General features: G+C 34.0%; 1 long non-coding RNA gene across 1 annotated transcript; it reads left to right on the forward strand.

Annotated features, from left to right (window-relative positions):
- Positions 1–8,297: 8,297 nt before the first annotated feature.
- Positions 8,298–8,981, forward strand: LOC109121150 (uncharacterized). Its single transcript, XR_002028540.1, has 2 exons — positions 8,298–8,359; positions 8,685–8,981. It is a non-coding gene; the product is annotated as an uncharacterized lncRNA (long non-coding RNA).
- Positions 8,982–14,565: the final 5,584 nt, after the last annotated feature.

Here is a 14,565-nt window from a genome sequence, read left to right on the forward strand (position 1 = left end):
AAAGTGAGTCCCTCCAATGTAATGAGAAATGTTAATGTTATGATGCATAATGACTTTATAGAGGTAGTTCCTACTTGTGTATGTTGCATTAAGTTTATAAATGTGGAGTCAATGTTTCCTCCTAGTTTTTGTGCATTGTTTATGATGTTGCATACATGCTAGACTTCTATTCTTGAGACATTAAACCCTTAATTTGCTTAAAGTTTCATTCGAGGATGAATATTCCGAAGTGGGGATAATATAACGACTCTTAAAATGAATTAGTGAAACTGGAGCCCAAGTAATGAGTGTGTAAGTTTGTTTTGAAGTTTGAATGTATTGAATGATGTAACAAGCCTTGGTATACGTGTTTAGGGGTTAGACGTCAAGGTACAACCCCTCAAAGACAACCCTACGGGTCCTTAAGGAGGAACCTAAGTCTAAACCCCAAGGAAACCATCAAGTTGGACAAAACTTGGTGACCTATAAATGGGGTTCATGGCCCATTAGTCTATCCACGCCCCGTTGATGGCTTCCGTAGGTCATGATCCCCAAAACCATTCTGCAGCAATCAACCATGGATTGAAAACATGAGGCATCAACCCAACCATCAACCCATCCATATTTTAACAGGGAGATAGTATGTGGTAAGGTCATAAGAGTATCCTTATCTTTTCTTCTATTCCTATTCAAGCTTGATACCTAGAGTTCGTTGTAGCTTTTTTCATGTTTTGGAGTCATGAGTGTTAATGAGTTTTCCATGGTTTAATATTATATGCATGTTTTAGTTAAATTCATTTTAAATGATAAAAGAATTTTCATTATTGTGTTTACTAATCTTGATTTACATCTAGCAACATAAGTCTATGTTATTCATGAGTTGACTTATTGAACATGCTTAAATGTGCTTCTGAGATTAATTGCATAATTTTTGCCTATTATATTATAATGAGAAGGAATTGAGTTGGAAAAGTGAGTTCCTCCAATGTAATGAGAAATGTTAATGTTATGATGCATAATGACTTTGTAGAGGTAGTTCCTACTTGCATATGTTGCATTAAGTTTATAAATGTAGAGTCAATGTTTCCTCTTAGTTTTGTACATTGTTTATGATGTTGAATGCATGCTAGACTTCTATTTTTGGGCCATTAAACACTTAATTTTCTTAAAGTTATATTCGAGGATGAATATTCCGAAGTGGGGATAATATAACGACTCTTAAAATGAATTAGTGAAAATAGAGCCCAACTAATGAGTGTGTAGGTTTGTTTTGAAGTTTGAATGTATTGAATGATGTAACAACCCTTGGTATAGGTGTTTAAGGGTTAGACGTCAAGTTACGACCCCTCAAAGACTACCCTATTGGTCCTTAAGGAGGACCCTAAGTCCAAACCCCAAGGAAACCATCAAGTTGGACAAAACTTAGTGACCTATAAATGGGGTTCATGGCCCATTAGTCTATCCACGCCCTATTGATGGCTTCCGTAGGTCATTATCCCTAAAACCATTCTGCATCCACCAACCATGGATTGACAACATGAGGCATCAACCCATCCATGATTTGTGGCGTGGATAAGGATCTGTGAATGGCCACTATTTTTCTTGTTTGTCTCCGGCAAGATAGGGATCTATCGGTAAAATGCTAATTAGTTATTTTAGGTGAATGACCGGTTATTTTAAATAAATTAAGATATTTTAAGAGTATTAAAAAGTAAAATATTATTTTAGATTCATTGATATAAATACCCAAATAAATCCCCTCCCACTCCAACAAACTTCTCTCTAGAACTCTATTGAATTAGGGCTTGAAGAAGAAGAATAATTGGTTGCATTTTAGTGGATTTCATATATTTAGGTATGGTGATTCTTCATCTCGGGATAACTCTCAAACCTCGAGTAAATTTTGAAGTTTTCATGTTTATTAAAAACCTAAAGTTTTACTCAATCTTATGAGTTCTTTCACCAAACAATTTAAAAGTGTTTTAATGGAATTGTATTACTCAATTAATTTTTAAATGATAATTTAAGATGGAAATTCTCTATGAACCCATGAATTCTATCAATTCCTAAATTGTGCCTTATAAAGTAGGTTTGTGGTTAATGCGAGCTTATGAATGATTATGTCTAAAATGCTTTGGGTTATTGAAGTATATCATTGCACATACCCTAATTATAGTGAATTATTGATGTGTTGTTGATTTGAGATTTATGTCCTTGAAGTCAAGTTATCATAATGTTCTTAATGAATAGAATTGCCAATAAGATGTTGATCCACTTGAAAAGTGGATGTGCTTACTTATCTTTTATATTGTGTTATTTAACTAATGGATATCATTATTGTACCTATATATGCATGAAGGATAAATATATCATAAATATATGTAATGTATGTTTTTTATCTCAACCAAAGTAAGGTTATCATGTTTTGAAGATAATAGTGTTTTAATTGAAGGTTTATTCTTACTTAAACACCTATGAATGGTTATGATGATGATAACATGTGAATCCTCAATGAATTGTACACTTTTTATTGGTAGACTCTTGTATCCTATTCTTGTGTAAGTTCATATAATGAGTATTGAATTATCTTTAATTGGTAGGCTTTGTAATCCTTTTCTTGAATAAATGTAATGATCATGAAACGATAGACCTAGTCTTGTTGGCCTTCACGATGAGTCTAGAAAGTATTGATTGATAAAACCTTAGACCATTAGACCTAATGTTCGTAGCTCATCCTTGTGTGAGATAATGAACTTTGTTTTGGTAGACCTAATGAAGGTGGACTTTTCTTCGAAAGGTAATGCGCTATCCTTATAATGAACCTTGAATCAGTAGACCTAATGTTGGTGGTCCTTTCATTTGTAATGTATCTTGGGTCAGTGGGCCTAATGTTCTTGACCCTCTCAAGAACAAGGATGTAATGTTAATGAAACTACTTCATGGAAATTTCTTGTAATCACCGAGAGGATATGTTAAAGATGATGATTCATACTATGTTACGCCAAATCTCAATGAACATCTTTCTTATACCATAACTATGTGACCACAAAGGTCTAGCTAGTAGATCTACCTAAGCTAATGAACTTTTCTTCCTAAAGCAAGCAAACCACATCTTTATGGTGTGGAGTTTTATGACTTGAGATTCCATAATCTAGACCTCATGGTCTATTTTTGTTAAAAGCTTATTCCCATCATGTGAGATGTACATTATGGTTTCTTGATAAGTTCTATGATGTGTGGATGGTAGTATGGGATGTCATCCATGCATTGCACGAGTAGGATTTGAGAGGACTATAGTGAGTTCTCTAAGGGCTTAATGGCCTATGAATTAAGGTATCAATAAAGAATGAAAGTATTCTAAATGATGCTAATGAAGAATGTTGACTTAAAGTCTAAATAATAATATGCATGCTTTAGTTGGATTCTACTTGTGCTTTACTTTCCTTATCATGACTTAAAAGAGTATGAAGGTGTCTTGTCTATGGTTTATTTAAAGGAGTACTTATTATGAGTAGTAGTATGGTATTCTACTCATACATTGCACAAGTATGCCTTAAAGTTGCCTTATACTATGGTCCAAAAGTGTTGATATGACTTATGTAATGCTTATGTCTCTTATGAGTTAGTATTGTGTATAGATGGAAAGGTTGAAGGGTAAGTTCACTTTTGGTAACCTTGAGTTTTAGCAAGTGTGGATGGTTGTATGGGACGCTATTTATACATTGACTAAGTTATAACTTGAGGATTACTTAAGGTGAAGAAAAGGGTATATGTGTTCATTATGTCCTAATGTGAAGATTTGATTTTTATTTGGTTTATGTTTACATATTATGTCTATTGTGATAGTATTCATTAATTTTTTTAATCTAAATGGAATAGGCATAACTTCCAAACAAAATATCCATTTTAAAAGATGTTTTTTCATGGTAATCATACTTTGTACTTAATTGTTCTAACCCATATTTCTTCATGTTTACTGTAAGTGTTGGTTCCGACATGAAAGTGTTCTATCTTGATTTAATTTGTTGAATTTCTATTCACAATGACTTGATATCTCCTCATGGATCTGAGGATGAGAGCTCTTATGTTCTTCTTATTCATGGTATAGACAATTCCAGTCTTTTTTATGGTAAAGGGTTGTGTCCCTACTCTAGTTTTCAAGTAATTATGTAGGCGTTCATATGTGACTTAGACTTCTATGTATTTTTAAGTATTTGTTTTGAATTAAGTATGATTTATTGGTTTGAAAAGAGTTTTAACACCACATTATTTTTATATCTAATGCAATGAAAAACTATGAAGCTCTTAGGAGTCTTATACGCCATGTCATGCCTAAGGGGGTGCTCATGACGCACTCTATGGTTTGAACTAAAGTAACAAAAGTTTTAACACCATCACTATCAAGAGAATATGTGCTTAGACTACTGCTAGTTAAATAGAATCACCAGCCAGAACAAGTATCCAATGCCTCAGATAAATGACTTTTTGACCAATTGCAAGATGCATAGATTTTCTCTAAGACTGATTTAACGTGTGGTTACCACTCAATTAAAGATTGAGGCGATTAGGATTGGGTTTGGCCAAGTTCTGTAATTCAAATTACCAACTTTGTGAGGGCTTTGTATCTACCATTGTCCCTTATGGTATGAGTTGATTCCAATTTGTATCTCCCATTTCAAATTGGTATGTCAACGAATTGAACTAGACGATGTTGTCCTTGTTTAAGGGACACAAGAAAATTAATTGAAACTGAGTATCTTCTAATTAGTATTTGGATTTGGGATCGTAAAATGCATAGATGATCAATAATGGTCATTTGTGGAACAAACTACTTAAAGAATTTAGACTTTTTTTCAAGTTGTAATTTCTTTAGTGTCATGAAATTTGTTGTGAAAAGAAAGTCATCACGATATTAGGTACAAGGGTCTTGATAAATATGATGTGGTTCATAAGCATGAACTTTGGACATGTGTTGCGACCAACTGATAATTATGTGAGAGTGTAGATGTATCATGGGTATATGTGTGAGGTAGTGTTAAAACGATTTAAAAGGATTATAAAGTGTGTACTTTATTTTGTTGACCGGAGTATAGACATGATTGTCCTACATAAAGAGATATTCTTAAATGCCTAGCTATTGCCAGGAAATCTAGGGGAATTATAGAAAAAAGAGGAGCCCCATAAATTGTTGGTGGGGGTTCTGTTTGTGTCAAAGTTGATAGAGAGGTATTTTCCACACAAAGGCGAGATCTCCTGCGTGGGATTTCTCCCGCCGGAGCGAAATTTAAAAAGTATATTAATGTTTTGGAGAACATGAGCATATGTGGAGGAAATAAGCGAGGATGTGGAGGTCAGGTAAATGGTAATGCAGGTAGGGGAGTAGTGCATCCAGGCAACGAAGTTTCCCCTTAAAATGATAGAGACGTAGTTTTATGTTTTCCCAGGCAAGACCAAGTTTGAGGGTGTGATGCAGTGGTCACAAGTGCTATTCTTGTTTAGCTGAGATGACTATTGTTTGCTTTGATTCAACTTCTACTTATTCATATGTGTCAGTTCACGTATCTTAGGATTTTATGTGTTTTTTGATATACTTGATGCCCCATCCATGTTTCTATCCTGATTGTAGAGTCAGACACAATCAGGAATGTGCATTGTGTTGTCATGTTGTAATTATGGGTTTTCAGATTCGGGTTGATTTGGTTAGGCATGATATGATTGACTTGCCATAAATCTTAGGCATAACTTGATTGTCCCCTATTATACTAGGCTTAATTTAAATACTAAGTCGGTAACTCTACATATCCACGATAAGGAAAGATTCGAGTGGAAAGGGGTGTATAAGCCTAAGCTAGATAAGGCCATATCATCTATTCGGTCTAGGAAACTGGTGGGGTAGGGTTGTTTGGATTTTTTTGCTCATATTCGGGATGTTTAGGTTGATTCTCACTCTATGGATTCTATTCTTATACTGTCTGAATTTAGAGGAATGTTTCATACTGATTTCCCTTGTATGCCTTCGGATAGAGATATAGATTTCTGGATTGACTTGGAAGGTGTCACTTACCCCATCTCCATTTATCCTTATCGTATGGATCTAGCAAAATTGGAGAGATATTAAATCTTAAATACAAGATCTTCTTGATAGAGGTTTTATCGTCCTAGTGTTTTCACGTGCGGTGCTTCATTCTCGTTTGTTTAAGAAGTAGGATAGTGACGTGAGGATTGATGATTTTGTATTAAGCCATAAATGAGAGAATTCATACGAAAATCACAATCGTATGGATAAAAAAAAGTCCCAGTTAGTATACTTGGGTTAAGGTAATTATAGTATTTTCATAAGAAAATGCGTATAAGTTAGGTTAGTCCATTGAATTTTGTGGGTATATCTGAGTTTGAGGAGTGTTGTCAGTAGAAGGTTTACTTGTAGTGTAACACCCCGAAAATTCACGACCTATAATAGAGCCTAATATGTTGAGTAATAATTATTTTAGATCTAAATAAGTGTAAAAACTATATTTGATATGTATTGGATCCATAGGATTATATAAAACTCTTAACGTTCAGAAACTAGCGAAATTTAACTAGTTGACGTCCCTTTGTTTGATGAAAGTTTTAGAGGGTCATATGAAGTACAAATCTTATAAAAATACTTTGAATAGGTATAATGTAGTATATAGTGTCAAAACGGATAGTAACGACACCCCATGGACCACCAGAAGGGTCCTTGGGGAGGACCCGAAGTTTGGCAAGCAATCTGCCAAGGCAGCTTGCACAGGCAGATTTTTGTGGCTGACACGCGCAACCATCATGAGGGAATCTGAAGTTGGACTCGTGATGCGGGGATGACACGGACCCTACTGCCTCAGCTCAAAATTTGAAAATAAGTTGGGGAGTTAGCCTCGTGACGCGCACCTACTTCCCAGATATCGTAAAAGTCGTATTTTTGGTGTTTTGACTTCACAAATAAACCCATTTAAGTGAGGGGTATTTTAAATATATAATGGGTGACTATATAATGTACTAGGGTCAGTCTTATCTCAATTTTATCACTCAAACCAAGTCCCACAAGTTGAACTGAAAAATCTCTCTCTCCCAAATTTTCTCTCTTCCTCTAAATTTCCTTTAAATACCAATAGAGATCCAAGAAAAATGTCAAGCCTTCAAGTTTCCAAAACCTAATTTCGTGGATTTATCATATCTAAGGTATAGTTTCTTTCACTCTTGGGATTCTTTTCCCCAAGAGGTCCTTCAAAAGATGATTTCTAGATTCCCCAAAACAAGGGCTTTTCTCCTCAAATGGGTCTTCTTTCTAAAACAAAATTGTAAGATAATTATGATGAACTATGATGAATTAATTTTGTTTAAGAATGAATTGATGGTCAATTGATGGATTCCTATGAGTTTTCCCTTGACCCATATCTTTCCCCCAAATCCCTAATTTCTTGGATTGTTGAGGGTGATGAACATGTCATTTGTTTACATTGATTTTAGTTATTCTAATACTTCATGAATTTCCATATTTCATATGTTCGTTGTTATTTCTTGGGTATTGAATTATTAAGTCCCATGAAGGGGAATGATATATGATCTTGATTTTCTTTTGATCGCAATTATGTAAGGTGAAATCTACTTATTTGATATGATGTTATAGCTAATTGTGTTGTTGTGATATTGGTGACAAGGATACCTTATACCTAACCCTAGATCTATGAATTGTATATGAAGTATGTAAATATTTTATGATGTGATCAATATATGATTGAACGTAGTTTCTCATGATTATAATGTTGAGTCTAAAGTGAAAGGATAGTTCTCACTCTTGATCACCTATGAGATATTGTAAAAACATGTTTACTTAATGGTCTAGAAGAGACTAATGTGAACTTGTATGATGAATAATATGATTACAAATGGGAATAATTGATTAGTACCGAAAGGCATGTAAATGAGATGGAGGTCTCACGTTAGTGAGTCCGGCCTCCCACATGGGTTTCCTCATTTTAGTAAGTCCCGATTTACTTTTTATGTGTTGTCTCATGAGATGGACAACTCTATGTTAGAAAGTCAAGGTTTCTAGAAATAATTTCGTTGACACTTATCCATGTGCATATAGGACTCTAGCTTAGTGGATCCACCTATATAGCTATGTACGAATTGTTGCACCTTAGGCAAGTGTTAACCCTCTCTTTTCGGTGTGGGAATAGAACACCGAATTTTATGTAGCTCACATGGTCTCATGTTGGTTATTGCACTTATCTCCATAATGTGAAAGTAAATGAATAAGTGAAGTATATGAACTCTTACTAGGGTTTTCTTGCAGGCTACTACATAGGGTGATGGATGGTATGGAACTTCTCTTACTCATTGCATATGCAGAATTGTAAGGGATGGTTCTATTAGTGTTCTTTTATGATTATCATTATGATTATGATTATGGTTATGTTAATAACCTATGACTAAGTATTGATGTATAAGCATGTTATGAAAATATGTGGTAAGTATGAAGTGAGTTGCTTAATGTGATACTTAGCCTTGGATGGGATTATGGGGTTCCACCTTTGGCACTTCACAAGTATTACGTGGGTGTTAGATTGATATTGTGTTGAATTGACTTATTATGCTTCTTATTTTGTGCATAGGAGACATACGTAGTATATGTGTTTTGTACTAACCCATATTTCTCCCCTTTTTCCCAAACATTTTAGGTTCGGGCCATTGATGAGATATGTGGTCATTGAAGAAGAAGACTTGGCTCTTTCCTAAGTCAATGGGTGAGTCCCCATGAGTTCCGAGGATAGAGTCACTCATCAAACCTTATTAGTTTTGTCTATATTTTGAGACAATTATTCCATTCTCATGTTGATACTTCATATTATCCTAGATGGGCATATTGTAATAGACTAAGATCTATCCCCAAACTAATGTAATTCATTCTTTAGATGGCTAAATGTGAGATGAACTATTAGACTATGTTTTTTGTTAAATGTTAAGTGAGAATCCTATATATGCTTCCTATGTAGAGGTCTATGTAAACCTCATTACGTATGTACGCTTCCTATGTAGAGGTCTATGTAAACCACATTACGTACATATATATATATAAAATTTTAAATTTATTCGCGTTTTTGTCATATGAAATGTTATGACGAATGATAAGAGGCTGGTCTTAGTCCTCTTCGAGGACGACGACGTCGGTAATGACTAGGGTGTACTTTGGTTCGTGACATGTAGTGATGGCTAGAGCTAATTGAGTATAATAGTATTGAGAGTGCGTGATAGATTGTGGTTGAATGTAACTATATAATTAGATTTTTGGTTAAATGAATTATGTATAGTAATTACAACTTCCAAATATCTAAGGTTGTGATTTTGCTAATATTTGGTGAGACGTGATTGTATGGATAGTTTTAAGAAATGGTGGGACACCACTCAAATAGAAATTTAAAATAAGTAGAGTCATAATCAAGAATAATATTGGGATAAAGTATGAACTTTAGAGAGAGACGAGAGCAAGAATATTGTATTTGATTATAAAGGCTAAAGATGTATCTTCAGAGGGGTAGATAATTGGGTTCAAAGACGTGTGATTTCATTTATTTTGCATTGAATATATGGTTATAGTGTCATAAGTCCATTAGATCAATTAGACATTATTGGAAAGACATGAGAAACGAGGGTACGAACATTAGCTCGAGTGTGATAATAACTATTTTTTTATTTTGAGTTTTGTTAATGAGTATGATTGAATTGTTAGAAAAGTATATTGTGAGATCGATGGAGATGTGATCCATGATAAGTGAAGATCCATGAATTCATAAAAATCTTTGAGGTATAAGTATATGTTGATAGATAAATTTTCAATTTAGGTTCTTCATTGAAAGTCTACATTCATGGTGATAAATTTTTTCATGGTATAAATTTTCAAGTTGCAGAATGATCAATTGTATAAGGTATTGAGCATTTGAAAAGACTTACACTTGGATTGAGTTGTAAAGTTGATTACTATTTATTGTTGAATTACCAAAGAAAGGTTTTCATATTAAAAAATGTTTGTTTAGAGTAAGGTAAATGGTTGGAGTGTTTATAATAGTTGTTATCATTGAGAGTTTGGGCTTTTGTGGAAGGATGTAAAGAGTATGTGGAGTCAAGTGAATGGAAAGGTTGGTATAGACTATTATGAAGAAAACCTTTTGTGTTATTCGATAAATTCTAATATGGCCTTGTGTTTCATTTTGTAAATGGTTGTGAGTGTGATGCACTATCTATACTCATGCATGTTTTCAAATTTTGTGGGTGGATATCTAGTGGTGGATCAGGTGTATGATCCTGCGATGTTCTCTTACTTGAGATGGATGATTTGGGAAGACACAGTATTTCGGATGACTTATACAATTTTGTCTTGGAGTTGTTGAAGTATTTTAGTGGTTATACATGTACCACCTCGCTTACAAGAGTTTATAGAAGCAATATCATGTGCATTTATGGTTGTTCGACAATCTTAATATTCATTTAGTCATTGAGGTCATGTATTGATTATGTATGGTTGAATGTGGGGATAATTGGGTGTAATTCTAATGTTTTTAAGAGGTAATCTACTATTTTTAAATCCTAAATTTCGATAATGGAGAGTTTGTATGCTTGGATATATCCCTCGATGAGTATCTAATATCTAAAGATCAAATCTTTATAACTTAAGCTATGGAATTTTATGTTATGAGTAGGACATGTTTATAAGGACTATGATTATTTGAGTATCATGACTGTGTGTTGGTTGGTTCACGTTTACCTCTAATTGTAGCGAGTATTGATTTAAATCATGATTTTGTGAGAAAGGATTCATCCTGATGTTTGTGTTGATGTACTTAATAAAATGTTGCAAACATATGATCAGCATTGGTGGGCATTAAGAATATCTTTGTTGTTAGATAAGTGTACATACAAAAAGACTTATAACTTGAGTATTGTGACGAGCTCGTTGAGGCGTTATATGGATTGATGTGTAGGTATTCAATAGGTTGGCCTTGCTGCGATGATTGTATCATCAAGTGAGACTCCATTTTTTTAGACAATACCTTATGTACGAGGAAGAACAAGTTAAAATTATTGATTGCGATGTCAGGAAATTAAGGACATGTGAGATAAGTATCCCAGTTGTTCAGTGATTCAGGTACTAATCTACCCTTAAAAGTCTTTCCTAGTATATAACTTAGGGACGAGTGATGGATAAATTGGTATCTAGTGTAAAACTAACTCTACCATTAGGGAAAATCCAATTGGAAAGAATCATGGTCAGAAAACTTTTTGGTGGTAAGTTGAATTTCCCAATGTAATCAAATTTGGACGAAATTAGAGTCAGTAAGGTCTATTGAAATCTAGTAACAAATGAGAGACCTAATTGTGATTTTAATTACATGAGTATATATACAAGATATTATATGACTTTACTAAATTAAATTCAAGCTAGTAGAACTCCCTAAATTGATCTTGGCGTGAACGGTTCGTTAGTTAAAGGTGTTTAATCAAATGGGGTGTTGACATTATTAATCTTTCTCAATGGTTCAGTGCAAGCCGTTGGGGCAAGATTTATTCCACCTGGGAGGCGCCGCTATCGTGGGGTGAGTGTCACCATGGCATAGAAGACATGACTTAAAATAGTAAATAAACCGCAAAAACATTTTATTCTGAACTTTTTAACTTTGCAAGATAAGGAACAAACCTAGGAGTTTTATTGATAGTTTTTTACCGTTCTTGTGTATAAAGGTATGGTTTTCACTATTCGAGTCCATTTTTCGATCCATACAACTTATTTTCTTGGGTTGATATCGATGGGGAAAGGTTTTGATCTACAATTTAGGGTGGAAAAACCCCTAATCTACGTACGGAGATCTAGGTTTTGTCTAGGGTTATTGGATATGTTATACGAATAATAATACCTTTGATTGTTGATCCTTGTTTTTGGACTGCAAACTAGCAGAAGGAATCTGGAAAGGAATGATTAAAGCTCCTTAGGGGGTTCAAGCTTAGATTCAAGGTAGGTAATGGTTGTGATTCTATAAATTTTTTTATGTAAGTTAATTTTTGCTTCATTAGTATGCATGTATGTATGCAAATGTTGTACTATTGATCACACCACATGTAAATAAATATTTATATGCCATGAACCAATTTTTGATTGCACAATATTGAGAATATACTTGTGATTGTGATTGTGGTGTGTTGAATGGATAAATTGCTATGTTCCAACATAACTAATTGAACCAATTTCCACTTTCTGACTAAATTAATTGGGATTAGGTGCCATGTAATTGGGATCGGTTTTCACGCTTCAGCATAATCATTAGAGCGGGTACCACGTTCTGATATGCTAATATTTTTTATTTGGAATCCATGAGAGGACCAACTAGTCGATATAATGGTGATATTGGAGAATTGTGAAATTTTACATTATTTCTAAATTATGATGATACTATATATGTTCGTTGTATGCATGCTATTATTATGTTGTATAGACTTCTATATGTAGCATCTAATGTGATAGAAGAGTAACCGACCAATACATTCTAGTTCTGTACTGATATTGCACTTGTTCTTTCTTTGTTGAGTACAAGGCATCTCTAGGTTGCTATTGATAAACCTCGGCTAAGTGACTATTGAGCATGACCAGATTCAAGGGTGGGCAAACTTTTTCAGGTTGTCGTGTATCTCTTTTGTTTAAGTCCACTCTTTTTGGACTCAGGCTTTTGTTTAAGGTGTTGTTTAGTTTAGAGTAATACCCCTTGTTCTTACACTTGTCGTTAGTAGAGTTTCGGTAGAATAACTTTCAGGTTATAGGGGTTGTTCTTCTGCATTAGTTTTAGTTAGTTCTTTGTTAAAACCTTGGAGTTTATGGGGACTCCATTTTTATTGTCATTTAATCTTTATTATGTATCTTTAAATGCCTTAGTTTTCATAAAATTTGTTTTTTTTGGGTTGTAGTAATGGTTCACCCACTGGAAGGTTAGTGTGGGTGTCAATCACGACGAACTGGGTCATGACAGATGCGAGTCCTCTTGATTAGAAAAATTTAAAGGATGTTTTCGTCGATAGATTCTTTCCCCTTGAAATTAGTGAGGCAAAGGTACTTGAATTCATTAACCTTCATCAAATGAAATATGAGTGTGAATGAGTCTTCCTTTGAAGTTAACCTAATTGTCTAGATATGCTCCTACTATTGTTGTCGTTCCTAGGGTTTGAATGATCAAGTTTGTTTTGAGAGTGTATTAGATGTTACTTAAAGTATATCCTGATGACATGCTCATAAACAAAATGAACATTTCTAGTCTAATAATTCTTTCTCAACAAATCCAAGAGGAGAAACATAAGGAGTAGTGTAAGGAAGCAAAGACCGATAATGGTGACTTTTCACATTCAAGGTCTGATGGACTTGGTCGTTCTAGGTCCGACAAAAGATTTTTTTTCAAGGTTTCTCTAATGGTCTGGCTCCAATGCTCAATAAAGATAGGGTAACCAATCTTAAGCCTTAGGGAAGAAACAGTGGTGGATCTTCATTGACTATTTATACTAGATGTGTAAGGAAGCATGAGGGTAAATGTCGAGCCAATACAGATGGTTTATTTGATTGTGGTAATTGTAATAACTAGATAAGGTATTGTTAATCACTTACATATAAGGGAATAGAAGGTAGAAATTTTTTCCTAGTGGTTATCCAAAGAGAAATCGATTATGTGAACTTCATATGCGTCATGAGCAAGAGGGTTCTTTTGATCTGGTTATTGGTTTGTTGAAAATCTTTCATCGCGATGTTTATTCTTTGATTGATCCAGGTGATACCTTGTCTTTTGTGATACCATATGTGTCTATGAGGTTTGATGTTCTTCCAGATGCATTATTATACCTTTTTTAATCTCTCTTTCTATTGGTGAATTTATTGTGGTTAAGAGAGTCCATAGAAATTGTTCCATCTCCATGTACCAGAGAGTCACTCATGTTGATCTTGTAGACCTTGATATGTTAGATTTTGATGTTATACCTGGGATGAATTGCTTCATGCATGTTATGTTTTATTAAATTGTAGAACCCGATTGGTCACATTCAAGATTCCAAATGAACCTATGATGTCATGGAAAATGGAAAATTATGTTCTCAAAGGTTAATTGATATCTTGTCTAAAGTCAAGGAAAATGATTCCGAAGGATTGTATTTATCATATTGTCAGGGTAAAGGGATGTAAATTTTGAAACCCTATTCTTGAGTCAATTCAAATTATAAACAAGTTCTTGGACATTTCTTAGGATAATCTTATGGGTATTCATCTTAAAATGGAAATTATTGCGGTATTGACCTTCTCTCAGATACATAGTCTATCTCTATTCCTCCTTATTGTATGGACCTAACAGAACTTAAAGAATTGAAGGATCGATTTATTAGATTGTTTAATAAGGGTTTTGTTAGATCGAGTGTCTCTTCATAGGGTCTTGTGGTGTTGTTTATTAAAAAAAATGATAGTTCTCTCTGATTATGTGTTGACTGTCAATAATTAAATATGGATACCATTAAGAATAAATTTCACATTCCAAGGATAGATGA

The sequence above is a fragment of the Solanum lycopersicum genome, chromosome 9 (assembly GCF_036512215.1).
Source record: "Solanum lycopersicum chromosome 9, SLM_r2.1".
Classification (NCBI taxonomy): domain Eukaryota; kingdom Viridiplantae; phylum Streptophyta; class Magnoliopsida; order Solanales; family Solanaceae; genus Solanum; species Solanum lycopersicum.